Raw genomic sequence first — 24,457 nt, 5'->3', positions numbered from 1 at the left:
AAAAAATTAAAAAGTATGAAAAATCAAATATAATTATCACACTACCAAGAGGTATTACTGCTTCCGTGTTGATATGTGTTCGTCTTGTATTTTCTACAGATGCACACCCACACAGACACGTTCATGTTTATATTATAATTTGAATGCATGTATTTATATCTTATAACTGGATTTCTTTCACTGAAATAATTTGATCAGGTATCTTTTCTCTTGGATGTGTCCTAAGAGTTCTTTCTTTCTCTGATAGAGCCAGATCAAGGAAAGAGACAGGAAAGTGGATGATTGTACCTGCCTTCCCTAAGTGCACTCGGGAAGAGAAGGATCATCTCAAAAAGGGTTAAGGAATGAGAGCATGGAAATCACTTACACACGCGGTGGTGGCTTGGACTTTGCCAGTGAGCCCTGCCTGCCCGCTCGGCTTCTATTCACTCAGGCCCAGCTTGAGCTTCTCCTCCAAGTGCTGGTAGCAGTCATTTATGAGGGAGGAAAGGAGGAGAATAAACACGCTTCTCAGCTCCCAGGCACTCTGTGTGTGTAGACAGAGGCGCGGGTGGATGGGAAACCTCAGCACACCCGTGATCCTCACCAAGGCTGGAGACCTGCAGTGCACACTCCAGGCCGGTGGAAATGGCTCCACCTGGGTCCCTCTAGTGCTCCTCAGCTGCCGCATTAGGGCACCTCGCCCGAGTCCACGTATGGGATGTGCCTGTCTGTGGCCCACCTAAGGTGTGCGGTCCTCCTGGAGTGCCGGGCACAGCCTCCTTGCGTGGGCTTCAGCGGGAATTGAAAATTGCATTTCTCAGGGTCAGCTTTTCCTTGCCCCATAGGCTAGCTTTAGTAACTACCAACGTGTGTGCACGTGTGTGGGTGTGTCTGTGTGCGCACACGTGTGTGTTAGTGAGTGGGAGAAAGGAAGGGGAGGGGAGATCCAGCTATGTAAGCACGTTATTTATTCCCAAGCCTGTTCTAGTTAGGGAAATATTCCCTAGGATCTCAGTATGAATTAACATTCTTTAAACACACACACACACACACCACACACACACACACACCCATGCGCGCGCCTGGTGCTCTCCTTCTCCTCCTCCTGACATGATGGACAGGAGGTGCAGCCCAGGGCCCTGCTGTGCCCACGAATCTCTCTGGGGCTCTTCTTTCCCTGGGTCTTCCAGGAAGGTCTGAAAGAGCCCGGACCCTGCTCCCCATTTCTTCCCAGCTCAACCTCCACCTCCCCCGACTTCAGGCGCTGAAGGAGGCAGGTTTCTTCTTTGTTAAGGATCCAGCGGGCAGGCACGGAGGGTGCTGGACGGGCTGAAGGGGGTGGAGGGAGAAGCCACCCTGCCACACGGGCTCCTGTCCGTCCCTGCAAGAGCCCCCCACCCTGCACCAGCTGCCGGCAGCATCCTGTGATCCCTGTGTCAGATTTGTCATGAGGGCTATATATTTGGAGAGAGAGAGGAAAAGGCAGCAAGCCCAGGAAGGAATCAACCCCACACGGATAGTGGCTGCATCTTAAATATTTCCAGATAGCACATAGCCCATTAAAAGCCCACATTGCAATGCCTTGGAGGGGGGCTGCCTTTCCCTGCCATACCCCAGGACCGTCGGTAAAGCACAGGCTTTGTCATCGTCTGCGTTTTCGCCTCGGCGCTGTCCTGTCTCAGCAGCTCCTGACTCAGCTGAAGGGGGATGGTGAATAACGCATCCCCTAGGGAGACGCGCTGGGGCTGCGGGGCACAGCCGAGCGAGCAGAGGGAGCCCCTCGGGCTTTCTCCGTGTCTGCCTCCATCTTACCGTATCCAGAGACCACACTAAAATGGTGGCTGACGTGGAGACAGGGGAAGCTCCTTTCTAGTCACGGCCACAAGGCAGGAGGCTGAGGTGCTGTCTAGGTAAGAAGCAAATCTTAACCTTGGGTCTCCTTTCTGCACATGTAACCCTGTATGGTGATCTCTCTAACGTTCAGGGAGCTAAGCCACAAGGCTTTCATTTTTTCCATTCATTTTATTTATTTATTTTGTGATTTTATTTTACCTGCACAGCTTCACCCCTAAAAGGTCTCAGGAAATAACCCTTTCTGTCTGCTTTTCTTTCTTTTTATAAAAGAATCGCATTGCCTTTGCCTCGTAGGCTCAATTGGATCTCCAAGTGGCGGTACCGTTCTCTCCACTTCAAAAATACACAGAAACATGTGGAAATGTTCTGTCACACAGATTGAAAAGCATGTGCACCAAATTTTCACAGACCTGATTCGAATGTAGATAAAAGTGCAAAATCCAGAGGGGGGAACACGCTATGGAAATCCTGCCTTCTATACTATAATTTAATCATCGTGTGCCACAGAATGTCTTTGCATAAATTACAACCACAATGATAGCATCACTTTCACAAAAGGTGGCCTCTAATCGATCTGACTCTCCAAGAGATGGCTGGGTTTTTCAAAGCAGAGAAATGATGCCCTGCAGTCTTAAAGAGCTGTTGATTGCACCTGGGGCTCCCGTGGCTGGCGCCCATCGAGCAGCCCATCCTAGCTGTTCCCTTGTTCAGCTGATTTTCTTTTTTATCTTGACATTTGCTAACCGCTTTTTTTTTTTTTTTTTTCCGGGAAGAGAGGATTATTGGCAACTGGCACCACCCCCACGTCTGGAGGAGGGACGTTTCTAGGATGACCCCCAGAGTGGAGAAATAGCCGAGGTAACCTTTTTGCTATAAATTTCTTCCCCTGCCTCCGTCTTCTGTTCCTTTCCTTTCCCCCATCCCTTGAACAAACATGATTTTTAAATTCCCCTCATTTTTAGTGCTTTGGAGTCTTCTCAGATCTGGAGGAGAACAGTTCCTGAGCTGCGCTGAGCAGTTCCGGAGCCCTGGCTGCCTTTCCCCGGGCCCAAGCCCCCAAGAAGAGAGTCCTTTTCAGGACCATGGGAGCATGTTTTAAAAGGCTTTCTATTGAAGCAAGGCCGTCAGCCAGCCGTGCGTGTCCGCATTGTGGTGGTCCCAGAGCCTTATGGACAATCCCTTTGAAAGAATAGGGTTGGGAAGATTCTCAGGACAGAAGCGGCTAATTTCCATCCTTGGAGCTTTATCTCACAAAGGATATTTGATAGAAAGAAAAAATGGAGTCTGTGGAAGCTTTGCTCCTATTTCCAAATGGGTTGACTCTGGATGGAAAGGCATATTTTCACATTTTTCCCAATAGAGGAAAGCTTTTAGTGCCAAAATCCTCAAAGGAGAATGAACATCACACATCACACATCACACATGTATGTGTAAGGGTAGAATAATATGGTAAAAAATCCAGTGAGTACAAGCACACAACAGACATTCAGTACAGGTTAAACGAATAAGTAAGAAAAATTCAAAGTTGTTATTGCTGTTTATGAGACTGGTGATTATTAACAGATGCAAATGTATACTCCCTTTTGTAATCACAACAATGTAAAAGTCTTATCTGTAATCATTACCATGGGGACACTTAAATATTTAGTCCTGGGGACAAAATGGTTTGTAGGCAGGACGTCCTGTGTGTTTATGTGCACATATAAAATGCAGCCCTGGCCCCAGGACTGCAAGGCCTCTGACGGTATCATTTACATTCAGGGGTGGTCCTGATCAACATGGCCCCATAGAATAATAGAGGGAATTTCAGAGAGTACAGTGTTAGATAATAAACGCTTTCCACAGACTCTGTTTATATGTGGAAATTTGAAGTGCTGAGTGAAAAAGAATAGTGAAAATAAAGACAGGAAGTATACACAAAACAAACAATTTTTCCTCTCTGCAAATCAGATTATTCCCTTGCGCACCCTGCAACCCCCATCTATGATGTCAAACTCAATGGACGGTTGAACTAACAGCTTGGGAGTCGCCAGGGTGAGAGTGTGTGTGTCCATGCCGTGCACCTTGAATTAGGCTGGCCACCACGGCTGTGTACAGCTACCCCAGGAAGAGCCCCTCCCCTCCTCGTCGTTTCAGTGGAAAACGTGCTGATTGAGACCCGGCTACAGGAATCACATTTGGGCAGAGTGAATGGTTTACCCTTTTCATGAGGGGTCTTGACTCAAGAACACTTGCCAATTCTGCTTGTCCATGTCCCATTCTTTACAGTTTTTCCTGTCACTCCTTAGATTGAGAAAGAAAAATCCATAGGAATGATTCGGAGGGATTTCTCTTTTGTTCGTAAATAAACCCTAACCCTGGATGAGCTCGTTCACACTAGGGAAGTTACTACCACTGGCTTTGAAGCCAGGCAGATCTGGGTGTTCCTTCCCATTTCTTTATTTGCTTTGTGGGTGATCTTTTCCCAGCTTTTCTGCTATTTCATCCTTGTTAGTGAGGGCTTCTTTAGCTGCAGAACAGGGGCGATAATGCCTACCTTGCTGGGTTGTAGTAGAGAATGCTGTTTATGCAGGAAAATAAAAAAAACACATAGCACACAATAGGAGCTTAATACGTAAGAATTATACACAGTCTTTTGTGTATATATCAATGTATTTCATGTGCTTAATATTTATTTAAAGCAAGTACATTCTTTTGAATTAAGCATAAAAAGGTCATAAAATGCCAGATATGTGCTTATTTGAAGTGTTTACGAAGCTTTGCAATTGATTTAAAATAAGGAGATGATATAACAGGGTCTTAGCTGTGCCACTAATTAGTTACACAATCTTAGATTATGTCACTTCCCTGGGTCTCAGTTGTAAACAGTTGCTTCATAAATAATTTTTGTTTTACTGTCATAAATAATCCAAAATTAGGCAGTGAAATACGGAAGCTCCATCGGTAGGGGCTTCTGCGATGTTCAGGTCCTGGAGGGAAGTGTGAGCTGGCACCTCCACTCCCTCCCTACCAGCGCCCTCCAGAAACACTGCTCACGGGATGCAGCGGCGCTTCTCCTATTTCTATTTCACGTGGTCTAGAGGCCAGCCAGGCAGGAGTCATCCTGTTCTTGGATGCAATGTGGCCCAGACCCAGGCTCCAGCAGCAGGTCTGACTGCAGCACTTTCTCCCTCGGGGTGGCTCCCAGTCCCTTGGATTCCCAGTCAGGACTGCGGAGGGCCCAGTCTTCCTCACCACCAGGCCCCTCTCCTGGAAACTGTGAAAACCTTCCTCCATTTCAGGCACTGGGAATCAGCATTATTTGGCGTCTGCCTGGATGTGTCACAGATTTATCCTGCAGTCTCTTCTCTCCTGACCTCAAATGTTCCTGTCCCTACAACCAGACAGCAGGCCCCAGGGCCTCCAGGGCTCCTTCCAGTGCCTCCTTGTCATCTTTTGAATCAGAGCTCAGGAGGCCACCCGCACAGGCAGGCTGGAGAGGAATGGCAAGAAGTTCACCGTCGGACAGTAGTGAGCAGAGCGACAGAGGCCCCCAGAGACTTCGCACAGCAGAAGAGGCCAACTCCCACATTTGCAGGGGATGTGAAAGAGCAATACTGTGAGGAACAAAAGGAAGCCTCGTCTCTGGAAGCCGGGAGGAAAAACAGTCGGTGTAGACAGCAGCGGCAGGGACCAGAGCTGACCAGAAGGCCGGGTCCCAGCAACAATTACAGACAGGCAGCAGCTGAGGCCCCTTCCCTGAGAGCCATTTCAATTGCACAGTGGCCACAGAAGGCTGCATTGGCCCGGCAGCCAGCTCTGCGAGCCATTTGTCCACAAGGAAAATAATAGCCCCGGCCTCATTGCTTTGGGCTGCAGGGAGGACAATGACCCACCATGAAAAGAGTTAAAAAGATTCTGGGGAAGGGGAAAGGCAGGCCCACACGGTGGCAATTCAAGATCTTTTGGATGCCGTGAGCGTGTTCTTTAATTAAGCCCCTCTTCTTCAGCTCATCCTGCAGAAACGCACCTGCTTCCCATCTGCCATCCAAAACGGCGAGCACAAGAATGACTTCACACTGTCACTTTCAGAGTTCCGCTGTGGCCCACAGTGATTTTTCAAGAAAGGCAGCCACAGACTCACTTGCTCTTTCTCTTTCTCCCTTGCTCTGAAAGATTCTATAAAAATCGCATTAAAAAGTGTGTGAGCCGAGCAATTTCATTTACCAAAGGAAGAAGGTCATACATAGCATTCATTCTAAGAATATCAGGCACACGGCCAGCCCTGGACACAAGGCATGAAGACCAGAGGCCCCTTTATTGACCTAATCTCTATTTTCTCACCCAAACTGCATCTGTGCCTGAAAGCTGGAACACACAATATTTCCCTCTACCAAAATAATTTTATTTTCTGCAGCAGCATGTAACAAACCATTAAGGGTGGTGACATGGGCTTCTGTCATTTTCCGAACAACCCAGTTCTGTTTGGTGTTACTGCAGTGGTTGTTATTTTAGGTGGTTCTGTGCTTATTCCATTCTGCCCGTTGGTCCCATTTGCATGGGCCTGCAGCAGGCATGAGCCCGTGCCCTGTCTTCTACCACCCTGGAAATCATGTTATGCCAGTACTGTGTTGGGGCCTTGCTTGAGGTCCTGTCCCCTGCCCTCTTCACCGATGCTGCTGTGCCTTCGTGGAGAGGACTGAATGGGCTGTTTCCGTCTCCCACCCGGGTCTGCTGTCTCCAAAACTAAAGGAGGCTACAGTGAAACCAGCCTGGCCCAGGTTCCTCTGGTGCCTGTTGTGGCTCAAACTATCCAAACTATAGTGGCTGATTCCCAGCGACCCATCCCTTTGTACCCTTGTGCCCCGTTGAAGAAGTGGCCTATGTTATGAATAGGGAAGCTAAGGTCGTTAACAATATGTGCAGACGTACAAAGCTACTTCTCTTGAAAAATGACTCCATGCCCTGAGATGCTCTAAATGGAACAAACAGTGTGAAGTGGTTCTCCCCCTCCAAGAAACTGCCCCCCGAGGTATTCCCCCATCAGACACCTGCTCCTCCAAGCCTGGTCTTCTCTCTGCATCCACTTCCCTATGCCTCCCCCACCCACCATGCTTGCCTCCTTGTCACACACATGATCTCTGGTCCTGCCTTGCACTTGGTGCTGGGGGCTGTGATTCCCTCTGCCTCTGTCTCCTGACATCATCCCTGACATCATCTTTCACCGTGCACTGGTCTCGCTTCCTCAGGAGCTCTGTGGATGGCCTTGTTCTCTGATTATTTGATTATTCCATTATCAACCCAAAGCTCACTGGGTCTATAGGGCTGAAAGGTCATTTTTATTATATCATTTTAATTATTCAGATGAAAGATTCCCAGGCACAGATTTATCACCACTGCCTAAAGAAAAGCAGAGACACACGTAATTCCACACTTTGAAAATCTATTCTTAAAAGCCAAAATATGATTCAGTTGAAGGTATTCATTAAAACAAGATGTTCATTGAAAAAGCCTGATGATTTTTAGCATTTCAAATAAATTGTGTACAGTTATGGTCATTTGTTAACTATTTTGGAGACTGCGAGCTGATCATTATCTCTCTTTTTCAGATAACAAAATGTATCTACCCTCTCCAAGAGTGTAAACTAACCTGGTGGCTGGAAAAAACAAACAAACAAACAAACAAAGATCTGTGAAGAAAGATCTGACTTTTCAACTGGCGCATACCGTTCCTTGAAACAGAGGTGATTAAACAGGTAGAGACGAAACCATCAAACATCCAGGCAGGGCCTGTTTATCTCTGGGCAGATATCTGTTCAATTCCATGATAAAACAAGGTTTGAAATCAGGGATTCAATTTCACAAACTAAACAAACGTGTGTACACACACGTGCACACTGTGCATCTCCCAGTGCACACACGCACAACCCATTTCGCAGGGTCCCAGCAGAATTGTCTCTGTAGGAAAAGCGCTCAGTCTTGCTGATTTGTAGCCCTTTCTCTGGTTTGCATCAGGTTGGGCCTCATAACACAGGACTGGCCTAGGCATTAGGTCAGAGCTGGAATATGCCAAGCTCTTCCCCATCCCTTCTCCATTCCCAGGGCTGAGTAGTGGTTAGAAGGGTGAGCACAACACACCCAGACACTTATCCCCTCTATGTCTTCTGCCTTTCCTCTTTCCTCTGTGGGCATTTCTTCTTAGAGTAGCTTTCTGATCATGCTCGCTGGTAGTCCGCTTCTTAAGACTGGCCATGTTTCACAATTCCTCCAATTGCCTTACTTCCCCTAAGGCTCTCCCTTTTCCCGGATATCTCATTGACACCTGTATTAGAGTTTTCCAGAGAACCAGGACCAATAGCATATATAGAAATAGACAGAAAGAGATTTATGATGAGGGATTGGCTAAAATAATGGTGGGCACAGAGAAGTCCCACAATCTGCCACCTGAGAGCTAGGGGCCCAGCAAAGCTGCTGGTGTTGTTCCAGTCCAAGCCCAGAGGCCTGAGAACCAGGACCACTGATGTGCAAGGACAGATGAAGACGGGTGTCTCAGGTCGAGCAGAAAGGAAATTCACCCATCCTCTGCCTTTTTGTTCTATTCAAGCCCTTAACAGATTGCCTGGTGTCCGCCCACATTGGTGAGGGTGATCTTCTTTGCTCAGCGTACTGAATCAAATGCCAGACTCTTCCAGAAGGACCTTCACAGGTATGCTCAGTAGGCAAGTTTTACCAGGTATCTAAGCCCAGTCACAACAACTGAACCATCGCAACACCTAAGACTTGAATTTCCAATTTTCTACTGGTGTTTGTAAAACATTGATAGGCAGCTCATCCCTCTCTGTTGAATCCTGGACAGTTTCAAAGCCTGCTGGTCAGCTCTGTCCCATTCTGCAGGCACCACAACCTCCAAACATCCAAATAAAGTAAGTGGCCTGGCTTACTCTACTTCTAACCTGTCCTTCACAACCTGCTTCTTCTCCAAATTACCTGTGGGTAATCTATGGCATTCTCATAATTAGCCCAAACTAGCAATCCAGTCCCTACACACACACACACAAACACACACACAACACACAAACACACACACACAAACACAGACCCTAAATTCTCTTAATTTGTTTACTGAATCTGAATCTGCTTCTTCTGCTGCTGAAACATTTCTGGAATCCCCCTTTCCTCTCATGCGCTGCCACTGCACAAGTTTAGGTACTCTTAAATTCTTGTCAATGTGATTTCTAATGCACCTAATGGGTTTCTTATATCCAGGTCCCCCCTTACTCTTCAGTCTATCTTCCACTCTACTCCTAGACTTGTTTTTCATATATAAAGCTCTTATTTTCCAGCACATATAGAATAGGCTTCTCAGCATAGTACTCGAGGCTTTGCAAATGTACTGTCAACCTGTGCAGACGCTTAGTGAACCTGTGGGGGTTGCACCTGTGCAGACTCTTAGTCGCTACTCCCCTGTCTTCAACACTCATGGCCCATCCCGAAGAGGCTGCCTTCAGGCCTTTTCAACTCTGCACATGTCCCTCCACTAGGAATGCCTTTCCTCTCCCAGGCTTGGCAAAGTGCGTTTTCAAGGCCTCTTGTAGTGCTGTGCGCTGTATGCTGTAGGTGATATGCCTCATGCTCTAGGCAGTTTGGTCTTGTGAGTGCAAATAAGGGGCTTATCACAAGTCCTCTCACTTGCCTTGAACTTGGAATGTCTGACCTTTTCTCATGTGTAGCTTAGTGCAGGCTCAGGGTAGAATGAGGCGGGTGGGCAGTGCTGAACATGGAGATGGTTCTGGGGAGTCTCTGTGTGACTAATATCGCAAGGCCTGGGCTAAAACCTCCTGCGGCCTCTCTTTCCCCTGGCTGGTCTGAGCTAGGGGAACGGCATGCTTGCCGTCATCACTACCACGCTGTGCTCCCACTTGCTACAAGGACACAATCAGCATCATTGCTCCATTCTCCTCAAAGCACGTTCCATTCATTTTCGTATTCAAGGCAGTGGTTTTTCTCCCCATTCCACAAGTGAGGAGATGAAGATTCAGACAGAGCAAGTAATTTTTCATAGTAGCGATTCACCCTGTGATTCTCCGGACTACAGTCATCTTGTGGATACCCTGCCTCCCTCCTCTGGTCTCTCTCTTTCCTCCGTCCTCTTTCCTCAGACATGTGTCACCTCTGTCTCATTCTCTGGTCACTTACCCCCACCATCCTTTCTTGGCTCACATCTGAAGTACTCCAGACTACCAGATTAGGTAAAAATTCAAAGACATGAGAAAATGGCAAGCATGGAAACAAAATCTTGGCAGAGATGAATCAAAAAGAAGCCTCCTCCCCCCATGAATTCCTTGGTGCCCCATCAACCTCCATCCATCGATAGACCAGCCTCACTCTGACCTCCCGTGTCGTCCACATACTATGGCTCTTATATTTGTTTTCTGCATCTTGAACAAAATAATGCGTTGTAGTCATAGTTGATATTCTCCAGGGGATATGACCACCCTCACACAAAATCTCTAGTAAAAAGAGCTGATTTAAGTCACACATATAAAAGCAGCATGATAGCATGCAACGTTTATCAAACCTTAGTGGGAAAGGATTGCCTGGAAAGCTTTTTGGAAAGTGATTCCATTCTCATCTCTAGTGATGGTGCCTGACGAGGTCTGGGCAGGATTCCTGGAGTGCCAGGGGATTCCTGAAGGACGTCAACAGAAATCTCACTGGCGAAAGAAGAACTGACTTTGAATTTAGGCAGACCTCGGTTCAGACCTTACCTTTGCCATATGCAAACATTAGAATGTTGAAAGAATTGCTCATTTTTATTTGACTTTTCATTTGATTTTGAAAATAAAAACTTCCCTTTTCATTTTGTTTTGACTTTCAGTTTTTTTCCCTTACAAAGCAAATCAAAGTGAAACCTACCTCAAGGCAACATGCCAGAATCAAATGAAATCAATTAGATTAATCCATTAAATCATGTAATAAAATAACCATCCTATGTTGGTTTTCGTATAAATGGAAAGTTGCTTTTTCCATGTCAGAGTGAATGTTTTATAAAAGTATAATTACACATAAAGGAAAATATTATAATCCATTGAGAAAGTGGTTGTTTTATTTAGTTTGAGAATTACATGCTATTAATGTGTTTGTATCACTAGAAATTTTGCAGAGATCCCTACAGAAAATAATTATAACAATTTCCTTTTATTTCAACTTCGACAGTGTGGTAGCAGGTATCCTGAAGGTGCTGCCTCTGACACCTCCTGGAAATTCTGTGTGCACGACTACAAGCATTATTTGAATGCTTGGCTGAGTTCAGGAGAGGGACTCTGCAGCAGCCAGAGTGAAGAACAAAGTGTTGAGAGATACTGGGAGGACACAGGAATGCAGAGGACAGGGATGCTTTTCTAATTTGTGCATCAGGGGATTGGGGGGACTCACCACAGGAGACAGAAGTTGGGTCCTTGAATCCTTGGGTCAGAAAGCAAAACTTACTCGTATCTTCTGCTCCACCCAACTAAGCCTGGCCCTGGCTGGTCACACCCTCACTGAAAAGTATGCAAGAAAAAAATCTACTTGCTAGCTCAGGGGGCTGGAATGAATTTCAGGCTGTGTCTACGTGGATGTCAGTGAGGTTTGAGTAAAATACAGGCTGCGGGAACTTCCCTGAATGTTTGTAACCATGGACCTAACTCATAAAGGATCAGAGTTGGAACTGAGATTGTCAAGGCTGTGAACCCCAGTGCACCTGGTGGAAATACACGCAAACCACTCCTGAAAAATGAACTCTCCAGCATCCCCACGCCCCAAATTCATGTGGAGCAATATGCTTAAAATGCTTAAAGACATTTCAAAAAGGAAATATAGTTATCAGAAAAGACAGAGGATGCTTCAAAAATACAAGATAGATTTTAGAAAAAAATAAATGGAACATGTTAAAAATGTGATCATTGAAACTGGGATAATTCAAATGAGGAACAGCACATATGATGCCCATGAAAAAAAGAATTAATGGGTAGTAGAATAGATTAGAATCATTTATCCCACATCGAACAAAAAGAGATACAGAGATTTTATCTCTGTTTACCTGTTAGAAACCTCATAGGTTACCTGTTAGAAACCTACCTCTAATTAGAGGACCAAAGAAAGAAAACAGACAAAAGTGGAAGAGAGGCAATATTCATAGAAATAATGAATATTTTTCCCACAACTTATGAAAGAATGGAGTCTGGAGAATCAGGAATTTCAGTAAGTCCTAAGAAAAATAAGTCCTATTGAGTACATACCTAAACTCATTGCAGTGAAACTGCATGCTACCCAATACAAGACATGATTAAACACACACACAGACACGCGCGCGCTGAGAAGAAACAGACTCCCAATAAAGAAAAACAAATTAGTCTGATAGTAGACCTCTCAACAGTTATCAGGGAGGCTGGGGTTTACCTTGACTGCCTAAATTAAAGTCCATTCCCAAGGACATCTCAAATGGCCAAGTAACCAGTCCCTGCTTGTTTACAGAGTGCGAAAGTTGTTTAGATTTGCAATGAACCACCTCTCTACCTCCACCTCCCTGAGCTCTGAGGCAAATGGATTTCCCTATTATAAACTAGGAATGAGTGTCTGAAAGAAGCCTTTTCTGATTCCCTGCAAAAGTTCATTCATCAGGAGGAAGGGGAGTCATCCCAGCCTGCACCACCTGTGGAACGCAGCAACCTCACTGTGGGAGACACCAGTAGGTAAGAATTTGCTCATGGAGCCATATGATTAAAGACAATATTGAACCTGACCCCTTGGCTGCCTGTCTCTTTCCCCTTCCTACAGGAGAAGTGGAGGCATCTTTTAAGGACAAAGATGACAGTCTTTGTGCCTGGCTGAGTCGTTGCCTAGAGACATACAGAATAATAGAAGATACTTAGACGGATAGTAAATTGATATGTTCTTATTTGCCCCTGAAATTATGTTCCTTTCTAGCCTGTTCCTCCCAAGAATGAGCCGCAGAGGGTGTTGCCCGCAGCAGGAGGGAGCCGATTCTCATCTGAGAACAAAGTGACTTGATGAATTCTACATTTTAAAGGTGGATTTTCTTGATCTCCTTTGTCAGACTTATTTTTGCAAGTCAAACTCTGTAAAGAGAGAAGAGATTTAAAAATTTTAAATCACCCCTTCGGAATGCCAAGGCTTTGGCCATATCAATTATATTTATTTATTTATTTATTTATTTATTTATTTATTTGAAATGAAGTTTCGCTTTTGTTGCCCAGGCTGGAGTGCAACGGTGCAATCTTGGCTCACCGCAACCTCCGCCGCCTGGGTTCAAGAGATTCTCCTGCCTCAGCCTCCCATTTCTGGGATTAAAGCATGAGCCACCATGCCTGGCTAATTTTGTATTTTTGGTAGAGACTAGGTTTCTCCATGTTGGTGAGGCTGATCTTGAACTCTCGATCTCAGGTGATCTGCCCGCCTCGGCCTCCCAAAATGCTGGGATTACAGGCATGAGCCACAGCGCCCGGCTGGGCCATACAAATTTATTTGTCATCATCGTGTTAGTGTTTTCCACAGCGAGTCTCCTGAGAGTAGAGAGAGGGAGAGTGAGAGAGAGATTGAGGCTGAGGTCTGTTAGGGCCTTGTACTTGTCCTGGCAAAGTGGAGACCCCGGAAGAGAAGGAGAGGAGGTATAAGGTGCTGGGTGTGGAGAGTGGAGAAATGTTCGGTGGGCTGGTGTCACATAGCTTTTTCCGTAGCTACTTTATTGTATCATTGCTTTAACATCGCTTTCTCAGAACTGCTCTGATCATCTGACTCTCAATATCCATAGGCCTTATTGGATTAGGCTTTCTTTGCATTGATGCTTATGTCATACGCCTATTTGCTGACAGGGTTATTGTCAGCTCTCTCACTGGAACGTCTTCTCTATTCTCTCGCCAGAGCCTGGACGCAGCTGACCTTAATGTTTATTCAATCAATGCTGGGAAGGAAACTAACATTCAAAGGTGCTTTGCTCTGCTTGCCTCCAGGACTGGGGCAGGAGAATGCCTTGTAGAGTGTGCTTTGTGCTATTATGGTCAAACTGGCATAGTCAGCCAAAAGAGAGGCGCCCACATAGATCCCCCAGAAGAAGTCACTGATGTGGAGGTGGCAAAGTGTAAGAAAGACAGAACCAATCTGGGTCAACTGGGTTAGACAGAGATCAGCTCTGCACTCCTAAGGCCATGGGAACCTGTTCCTGAATCTGTGGAGCGTCGATTTTCTGTTCTACTCTGAGTCCTACCATAAGTAGAAGCATCATTATGTGGAAAGGAATTCCCAGCAGTTCCTAAACATCCTTCGCCTCCTTTAACAAATAAAGACATATGCATCTTGCATTAATACTGTGGAATAAATAATGAATTATAAATGGAATAGAAATTATAATACAGTGATGTGATATCTGCACAGATTTTTATGGTCCCTGGAGTCAGTCCCTTTAGAGATGTACATTATTTTCTCTATTTAAAGATATTCACAACTCTTTGTTAATCCAGCTCACCATACTCATCTAGGGACACTGGGAGGGAAAATGTATTTGGAATTCTATGGGCTCCATTCTTCCATTGCTTTTCAATTACAGACACCATTCGCCTTGTGTGTTTTATCTCTTGGAGCGTTCTCCCATGTGCTGCTGGAAGATAACACTCTTTTCAGGTCTATGAAGTTGCTGGGTTTTACTACGTGTCTCCTAACACCCATAGGTGTATGCAATCTCACTGTAACAGAATGTTGTCATGTCTTGTTGACTAATTAAGCACCCTCGTTCCAAAGCTCAGCAGCTGAAAGTTCAAGTGTTAAACGGTGGGATAGTGAATCCAGGAGGCAGTGAACGAGGAGGCGACTCCGGCCCTGGCTGGGATTTTACTTCTTGCTCTTCTGTTGTATTATTTTGTCTCTGTTTTGCCACATGCTGCCTGGTTGAAGATGCCAGGAGGCTCGACACAGAGCCAAATATATTGTCCAAACGTGAGATTAAAAATTAGATCATATGTGATAAAAGACAGCAATTTATTTCAGCGTGGTGTTACATCAGGAAAGTATGAAAAAATATAATCAATTTATTTGCTTACTCACACAACCAATACTGAGTGTCTGCTATGTGCTAGACACAGGAAAAAAATACCAGGTCTAAAATGATCCATAAGGCAAGATTCTTGCTCTTGAAACACACAATCCACTGGGAGAGAAAGACAAGTAGTAGAAGATTATAGGACAGCATCATGAGAATTGGGAGAAGGACTTGTTGAATTCAGGGAAGGTGGCATTTGAGCAGTGTAAGGACCTGCTGGATGAACAGTGGGAATTGAAGTAGGAGGAAAACAGAATTTAGAAGATCGTGAAGGACTTCCCATTCTGCAGCAAAAACTTGGGCTTTTACTCAAGGACTTGAGGAGCTGTTGAAGATTTCAACTGAGAAGCTTCGAGAGGAACCTTGAGACTGAGCTAGTGCCCCTCAATGGCTGTGTGAAAGGATGGACTCAATGGGAGGAAAGAATCAAACAAGCTGAGAGGACTCTAAAGAAAAAGAAAAGAGGCACTGAAAGACTGGGCTAAACAGTGATGATAGGCTCTCAAGTTATGGAAGAAGCATGTAAATGGGGCTGAGCAGGTCGCTGGAGTAAGGAGAGTTGGAGTCTGCTTTGGCTACCTTGCATGGAAATGATGCTGGTTGTTAAACCAAGGAATACAGGAAAAAAGACACTGTTTAGAGATGACATCATGATTTCAGTGTGAGTCAATTTCAGTTTGAGGCACCAATGAGACACTCAGGAGGAGTGGGCTAGTTAACCACCCACCAGTGCCCGGAGCTCAAGAGGAATGTCAGGGCTGGGATGAAGGTAAGTCAGAAACATTCCACAGCAGTTAAAAACCAAGTCTACATGCAGTGGGAATAACAGTAGCAAGATGTAACTATATAATACTGGTCAATAATAAAATTTAAAGCAAATAAGAAGAAATCTAGGAAGGTAGACTTGGAGCAAGCATGTAGAGAGATATGAGTGATCCAGAAACAAGTCATGGCCCGAAAGTTAACATGGGGAGAGGGTGGATATGTGATTTTCAGATACCATAGAAAGTGTCTGTCCTACTAGCATACAGTCCTATCCACTGGTTACTAGGTGAGGCAATAGATGTGTTAATTAGCTGGGTTTGGGGGATATTTCAAAATGTATACATAGATCAAAACAACACATTGTATATGTTAAATAAAATTTCAATTTCTCAGTGATACACCAATAAAGCTAAAAACAAACAAAAAAAGGTGGGGGGGAGGGCGCAGGTGCAGTGGCGCAGTCCTATAATCCCAGCAATTTTGGAGGCCAAAGTGAGCAGATCTCTTGAGTCCAGGAGTTTGAGACCAGTCTGGGCAACATGGTAAAACCCCTTTTCTACGAAAAATGCAAAAACATTAAACGTGGTGGCATATGCCTGTAGTCCCAGCTACTCTGGAGGCTAAGATGGAAGGATTACCTGGGCCCAGGAGGTCGAGACTTCAGTGAGTCATGATCACACCACTGCACTCTAGCCTGGGTGACAGAGTGAGACCTTGTCTTAAAAAAAAAGAAAGAAAGAAAAAGAAAAAGAATGATGAGGAATTGTCAGTGAATGTATAGGGGAGAAAATGAAACAGAAAAGACTATTTCTAAGTTTTTCTGCCTGCTTGTCTTGGAGAAAGAGGGATTCTTTGATAGAAATAAGACTTGAAGAAGTAGTGCTTCTCAGCATATAAAAATGCCTTTTTAAAAAATGGTGGTTCCAATTTCCCAAAGAAGAAGTAGCTTTAGAGTGTACCAGAAGACTACTATAAACATTTCACCTAATATGTCTCTTTAAATTTTGTGTATTCACTTAGCAATGAACTTTGCACGCCTTCATGTTAGTCCCTCAGTGAATACGCACTCACTTTCACACCACTATGCCACCAGTGCAATTACCATTCCAGTGCAAACCCAACTGTGGTGGTCCTACCTCACCTGTCAGGAGCAATTTAATAACAGAGAACAGCACTGAGGTCTCATATTACTAATATTTCATTACATTTACAAAAGAGACAAGAGTGCATTCATTAGTATACTATGAAATATTACCATAAATAAGTAAAATTAAATTATACTTGTCAAAATAAATGAACACTGCACATACCATGATTCAGTGTCCCTAATTCTTTTAATTATGTTTTTTTCTTACTTGCTAATTTGTGAAATTTGCTAACTCACAATGGGCTCCCTTGTCATTAGTGAGAATGAGTCTGGTTCTGCTGGAATACAAAGGGCTTTGCACACCCTACGTAGCATGGCTCCTGGCATTTAGTACCTGGAGCACCATGTTGACTAATTGATTGGTGCTTTTTCTCGCATCAAGCTTGTTGCAAGCTACATATTAATTATCACCTTTTGAAATTGGTAATTAGGAGATGAACGTTATCCAGGCAAATAGAAGTATACTATTTTGCTCTAAAATAGGAAATTCCAGTGCAGAGTTATAATGGCTAAAATGTTGCTGTATTTTTAGTGTTGTGCCTTGATGTTTAATGTTGTGTGTTTTCTATGAACGCAAAGAACAGATAATTGTGGTAATTTCAAATTTGTTCCTCTGCTGAGTCTACATTAGTGATCCATCACCTAGAAAAATACAGAAGTCATTTTGGCCTATGTGAAGCATGGTAAATCTTTAAATCCAGGCAATATTTATTGGGTACCTGCTTTTTGTATGTATGCATTCTCTAGCAATTGTATATAAATTATCTGATTAATCCTCAAAATATTTCAGTGAGTTAGGCAGTTTGACTTTCCTCTTATGAATAAGGAGTCTCAAAGGAGTTAAATAGACTTCCCAAGTTCATGCACCTGGTGAATGACAGATGGGAACATGCATGTTTCCATTACGTGTTTTACCTCCTCATGGCTTGATATCAGCTTATGTCAAACTGCCTGTAGATTGTATATTATTATTAAGAAATATATGGATTTGGATGATAAAGAAATAGGATACGTGAAGAGAAAGACTGGGGAGGGGTGTAGGGGAATCATTATCAGCAGGCATTAGGGAAAGGCTTACATAGCTGTCTCATTTTTAATTTTCATTCTTTTTTTTTGTTGGAAAAAGAACGATGGTTAAGAAAATTGAAAAAAGTAAAATGACAAAAGAAATACGTGTCAGCGTTGCCTTTGGGTATTTTACTTTTCACATTTTTCTCCAAGCACCAAAGATACTAAAATTCTTCTGTAAGGCCTTTGACAGGGCTCTGATCAGATAGAATTTCACACCCTTCCCAGAACGTTTCCTGACGCTCTGGAGCATTCTGTGAAAGAGGGTGCAAAGGATCCTGCCTGACTTCCTCCAAGAGTAGGTCACGCAGGTTTCCTCCTGCTTCCTCTCTGACATCTTGGTCCGTTGGGGTTGCTATAATAAATTATCCTAACTTGGTGGCTTAGAAACAGCCAACGTTTATTCTTCACAGTCTGGAAGCTAGAAGTCTGAGACCAGGAGCCAGCATTCACAGTCTGGAAGCTAGAAGTCTGAGACCAGGAGCCAGCATAGTTGGGTTCTGATGAGAGCTCTCTTCCTGACTTGCAGTTGGCCGCCTTCTGGCTGTGTTTCCACATGGTAGGGAGAGAGCTACAGAGGTAACGAGCTCTGTTGTGACTCTTCTAAGGCCACTAATCCTTTCCATGAGGGCTGTATCCTCATAACCTCATCTCATCCTAATTAGCTCTCAATGGCCCCACCTAATACCATAACATTGGTGGGGTAGGGTTTCAATGTATGAATTTGGAAGGATACCAGCATTCAAACCATAACGTCTCCCTTGGGCTATGCACAAAGGGAGCCCGGAAGTCTCACATAATGAGCTTTCATTCTGCTGCTGCTGGATGGGGGGCGCCACACAGAGGTGGAGAAGTTGAGGAGCCCAGGGTGTTCCTGGTAGTAACACCAGTTCTGTGAGTCTGCAAGCCTTAAAACCACTGCAGTGCCCAGCCTGGAGCCAGCTCCGCTTCCTCCAGCAGAAGCAGAGAAGTGGTGTCATCACGTAGACCCTCCCCAGTGGCAGATTTTTGAGAAAAATAAATAAATGTTGATTTTGCTTTAAGCCACTACATTTTAAGTGGTTTGTCACATAGTCATAGTAACTAGAACACACTCTTGTGATATTTTTGCATCAGAGATCATAATTTAATGCATATATTGCCTAAAAGAAAGACCGTTCCTGATAATTTCTATGGCGTTGTTACAATAATGTTCATAGAACAAGAAAAAAAATTATGCTGAAACCGCTTACTTTTAAACTTCTAATACAATCGTGAACAGAATTTGTTTAGCAGAGATTTTACTGTGGCCAGTACAATAGGATATGTTTTGCTGAGATGATCTTTAATTCACTCAAGGAAAAATTCTAGGAGTTAGGCCTGTTGATAACCTTCCGTTTAACCAATTATATATATTTTTATATAATACCTAATACTTCCCAGTACTCAGAAATGGAATTTATTTCTTTTGTCAATTAGTGATCATCGTACCAGGTAACGTTATCTTCCAAAAAGATACTAGGTTGATGTTTTTTCAAAGCACTTATATATCTGATGATAATGTAAAACAATTTGACTAACTATAATTCTTAGACCTCAAATTTCCTACTCCAAAATTCTAGAACTGTGCGGGATAAGCTTTTTAGCAGTTAATGTTGAGGCAAAGTATAAGTCTAGTATTGTTTGCCTTTGTAGTGATCATCTCGCAACTCACACAAACTAAAAAATACATATAAGATTTTTCTTTTATTAAAACACCAACAGAGTCAGTTTGAGTATGGATCTGGTAAGCATTTTGGAGTCTCTTCTTTACATACGCAAGTCTTTATAAACCCTTTCTCTTCATGTATCCTATTTCTTTATCATCCAAGTGATGCTCAGTGTCACTAATTGCTAGCACAGTCCCCACTCAGCACCTCTGTGCCCGTTTTTCTGTACCTAGGATCATTTCCCCTTTCATTTACCTTCCTGTGGCTCATTCTCCTTCTCAACATTCAGGGCTCTACTATCCCACACAGGTTGACCCTGATCGTGTGATCTAAAGGGAGTTTCCAGAGTCTCCCTGAACACTTTACCTTGTTTTATTTACTTTAAAGCATTTATCACTATCTGACAATATTCTGTTTCTTCACTTGTTTGCTTGTTTATGATGTTTCTTCTCCTATTAGAACTAAAACCACATGACAGCAGGATACTTCTGTGTTACTCATTAAGTTCTTCCCTACAGCCTAACACTGTGCCTGGAAGATAGCAACTGCCTCATGTACGTTTGTCAAATGGATGAATGAGTGGAGAAATGAATGGATGGATAGTTGATATCTTGCACAGAAATGCCAAACAGTTTTTGATTGAGATTTTTGATCCCTGCCGGCGGTCATCAATCCCTGTCCTCTTGTCTTCTTTAGTTCTCGGTTCTTTTTTCCCATATTCCAGATCACATGGGCTTGATCCACAGTGACTCAGCTCTCAGCCATAGCAATTGTGCTATGCTCAGCCGTTAAGTGTGTTTTAAATCTCCTACTATATTTTTTTTTAAGTTTTTCTGCCATCCTTTGTACCCCTTCTTAAAAATTTATCCAGGATGTAGTATGAAATCTCCAGTACCTCTCGGCACACACAGATGTGTCTTTTTCTGTTTATTGTTTCCCTCTGAGAGTTGTAGTATTCAGTTGGTTACATCAGGAGAAGTACTTGGCTGGGACCATTAAAAAAAGTGTCACAAAGCAGCACCAAGGAGAAAACGACACTGTTTTCTGAATGTTCGTGCTTGGAATTTCTCTACTACAGGGAAAATGAGATGGGGGAGGGCCATTCTTATCTATTTTCAGACAGACATCACACAAATGCATAAAAAATGTAATCCTTTTAGTTCCACTGGCCTTGTAGTTGTTGTAAATGCATCTTAAATTCCTAAATGATTTTTAAATTACATTATGTCTTTCAGCGGTGTAGGCTTTGATTTCTGAGGTTGTTCGCCAGATACAGGGTTTAACAAACACTCATGTTCTTTTGTCTTTATATATTTATTTTAAAATTATATATATATGTGCGTATATATATGTGTGTATATGTGTGTGTGTATGTGTGTGTGTAAGAATCTGACGAGTGTAAGAAAAATATCAAAGAGAAGAATTTGTCTCATTCTGTCTTCAAATAGGTAATACTTCACAAATTGAGGTATGCTCATGGAGAGTAGCAGGTAATGCTTTTGAAGCAGAAAGATTTGTCCCTGAGTTCCAACAATTGTCTTAGCAGACAGAGTTTCAAGGTCATCAAATCTGTATCCATTGGTGGGAAGAAGATGTCAATCACATTGCATTTGAATGAGAACCTATCATTTTTCAATACAGATAAACTGCAGGCTACACTCTCTCTGTCTGGCTTTTAAATGTATGCCTGGAAACTAGGCTTAACGTTTTGCCAAAAAGTGGGTATTTGCTCTTGACCTTAGAGTAAAGGCTCTCACTTCAACAAGACTTTTAGCTACTCTCCAGAAAAGCCAAGCCTCATACTGATGAGAAGAAGAGAAGGAATAGAAATGGGAAGGAGATCTTTAAGATACTTTCCTGCAAGAGGAAGAAAATAACAATTCTTAAGTGCCGATACAGGTCAGGCACTATACTGAACACTTTGGATGTGGTATCTCTTTACATTTATTTGAATAATAATCAGCATATAGAAATTAAACATAGATTCTGCACCATTTCTTTCAGTGCTTTTGGATGGTTTTTTGTTTGTAATGCCTCGAAACTTACTTAATCTCTCATTAAGTTGCTGAGGTATGCCTTTTAAAATGATATTTGCATAGGCCATGAACCAGAATGAATAAAAGGAAAATCCCAAGATCTAGAACATTGTTTTAGAATTGATGCCTACCCAACATTGTGTCCTGAGTTTACTTAGCATATAGAAAGGAGTTCCATACACAATGAACGTTTGAGGATTGAATTTTGGTTGAATTAACTGTGATGAGTAAACAAAAAATGCCAGAAGCTCAGTGCCTCCTCCACCCCCACTGCCCCTGATGCAGTCCAGAGGCAAAGTTCTATGTTAATCCACTTATATCATTTTTACGTATTTATACACATAGTACGTAGCATATCTAAGCTCATGCCTGTCTTAGGAATTGGAATTTTAGCAGGTAGAGAGATTGTCACCTTAACTCTGAGGTGTTCAATCTTTTGGCTTCCCTGGGCCATATCAGAAGATGAAAAATTGTCTTGGGCCACACATAAAATACACTAACACTAATGACAGCCGATGAGCTTAAAAAAAAAACTGCCAAAAATATCGTAATGTTTTAAGAAAGTTTACAGATTTGTGCCGGGCTGCATTCAAAGCCATCCTGGGTCGCATGTGGTCTGCAGGCCCCAGGTTGGACAAGCTGGCCTTAAATGAAGTTTACGAATATTTACAATTATGTTTAGTGCTACAAATTAGAAGTATATGCTAATATGTAATTGATATGGTTTGGCTGTGTTCCCACCTACATCTCACGTTGAATTGTAATAATCCTCACAAGTCAAGGGCAGGCCAGGTGGAGATAATTGAATCATGGAGGCAGTTTCCCCCATACTGCTACCGTGTTCATGAATACGTCTCATGAGACCTGATGGTTTTATAAATGGGAGTTTCCCTTCACAAACTCTCTAGCCTGCCACCATGTAAGACAGGACTTTGCTCCTTATTCATCTTCAGCCATGATTGTGAGGCCTCCTCAGCCATGTGAAACTATGAGTCAATTAAACCTCTTTCCTTTATAAATTACCCAGTCTTGGATATGTCTTTATTAGCAGCATGAGAATGGACTACAATAATGCTACAGGAAGATATAATCCAGTCTGAATGATACAAATATCTGTGTCTGATACCTGAATACCTGAACTGTACTTGGTCACGAATTTGCCACCTGCCTCTTAGGTACTCCTGGAGTGGGCAGGGATACCTGCACACTAGCATTGGCTGATGATGGCTTGTTTCCCCCTTGAAGAAAAGGCCATTCTGATAAAATGGCTTCTTCAACAAGCCAATAATCCCTGAAGTCTAGCTTCTTTCTATGACTTTTTGGAAAAAGATACATGAGACTCTTGGAACATAAGCAGAAACTTACAAAATTCAATGTTGACTCAATGTGGTGTATTTTTCTCACACTCTAAAGAGTAATGAGGATGACAAGATGATGAATTCCACATAATGAGGAGAATGTAGGTGCAAAAGTGAGATACTTGTAAGTAGCTAAATTTTATGTTTCTCTATAACTAATGTGTTCCTGTGTGTTTTCATATTGGCCTGTGTGTGACTTAGGGCCAGAGGCATTGGCCTGACTATTGGAAAGCTTGAGCTGTTTATTCTGGTTCTGTTACTTTATGTGTGAACACAGCAAACTTTATAAGAATATTTTCCCAGATACACTTTTCTTTCATTTATCCACTCAGCAAGCTGTTTGGAGCTAATCACTGTGGAGGACAAGATATGTTAATTTTATCATTAATGGTCATAAAATATAGATTTAAAATTGTATTGATTAAAAATAAGTATGTGATGAGAATCTTCTAAAGCGGGTCAAATTCAAAGACTTGGTCCCTAAGGGAGATTAACGTAAGCCAACCCTTCTGGTGGTAAATTCTCAGTGCCAAGAAAGAAGTCTGTAGAAACAAACATACTGGGGCACAGCCAGGGTGTGGTCAGTTCCACCTATAGGGCTCAGGAAAACATTCATTAAAAAGATATCATTGAGACAATTTCTAAATAGCAGTCAACGTTTTCAAGGCAAATAAGGGCCAGGAAGCACACACTAAAAGTCTGAGAAACCATACAGCTTGGTTCATTCTGGGATTATAAGCATTTTGGAATGGCTAGAAGAAAAGGGAGCAAAGGCCGGGCGCGGTGGCTCAAGCCTGTAATCCCAGCACTTTGGGAGGCCGAGACGGCGGATCACAAGGTCAGGAGATTGAGACCATCCTGGCTAACACAGTGAAACCCCGTCTCTACTAAAACATACAAAACATTAGCCGGGCGTGGTGGTGGGCGCCTGTAGTCCCAGCTACTCGGGAGGCTGAGGCAGGAGAATGGCATAAACCCGCGAGGCGGAGCTTGCAGTGAGCTGAGATCCGGCCACTGCACTCCAGCCTGGGCGACAGAGCAAGACTCCGTCTCAAAAAAAAAAAAAAAAAAAAGAAAAGGGAGCAAAAATATTTTAAACGTGAGATGATTATAAACTACATCTATTAAGCAGTTGTGTTTTAAGTTACACTCTTTAATAGTAAAATTACAAACTCACTCACTTCGCCAATCAAACCTAGAGAGACACTGTAGCTATTTGATTTTATAATGATGGGAGCAATGCACATGGTTACATAAAGAGCTCAGGGTTACAGAGCTAGGAAGTGTAGACACGCATGTTCATCTCAGACAACTTGTGTTCTTAACCGTTACATACTCCAGAGAGAAAAGAGATCCCAGCGGTCTCGTATACAGGCTAAGGATTTTGGACTTTTCTGTATACTTTAGCAAGCTCTCAACATCCATTAGCAACTGCATTTGGAAGGGCAAATAAGAGAATGTGGAAGGTTGACTTCAGAGAGAACAAG

At 43.2% G+C, this 24,457-nt stretch overlaps 1 long non-coding RNA gene across 4 annotated transcripts; it reads left to right on the top strand.

Annotated features, from left to right (window-relative positions):
• The first annotated feature begins 1,683 nt into the window (after nucleotides 1–1,683).
• On the top strand, nucleotides 1,684–16,974 carry LOC126933480 (uncharacterized). Of its 4 annotated transcripts, none has more exons than XR_007718629.1 (7): nucleotides 1,684–1,892; nucleotides 2,610–2,694; nucleotides 7,425–7,559; nucleotides 8,420–8,521; nucleotides 11,032–12,548; nucleotides 12,784–12,886; nucleotides 13,738–16,974. It is a non-coding gene; the product is annotated as an uncharacterized LOC126933480 (long non-coding RNA). The 4 variants fall into 4 exon arrangements; XR_007718628.1 differs by having other exon boundaries at nucleotides 7,425–7,571; nucleotides 12,423–12,548; XR_007718627.1 differs by having other exon boundaries at nucleotides 7,425–7,571; nucleotides 12,331–12,548.
• The last annotated feature ends 7,483 nt before the right edge of the window (nucleotides 16,975–24,457 follow it).

This window comes from Macaca thibetana, chromosome 13 (assembly GCF_024542745.1).
Source record: "Macaca thibetana thibetana isolate TM-01 chromosome 13, ASM2454274v1, whole genome shotgun sequence".
Taxonomy (NCBI): domain Eukaryota; kingdom Metazoa; phylum Chordata; class Mammalia; order Primates; family Cercopithecidae; genus Macaca; species Macaca thibetana.
Note: the sequence above shows the minus strand (reverse complement) of the source record. Positions and strands in the feature narration are given on the sequence as shown.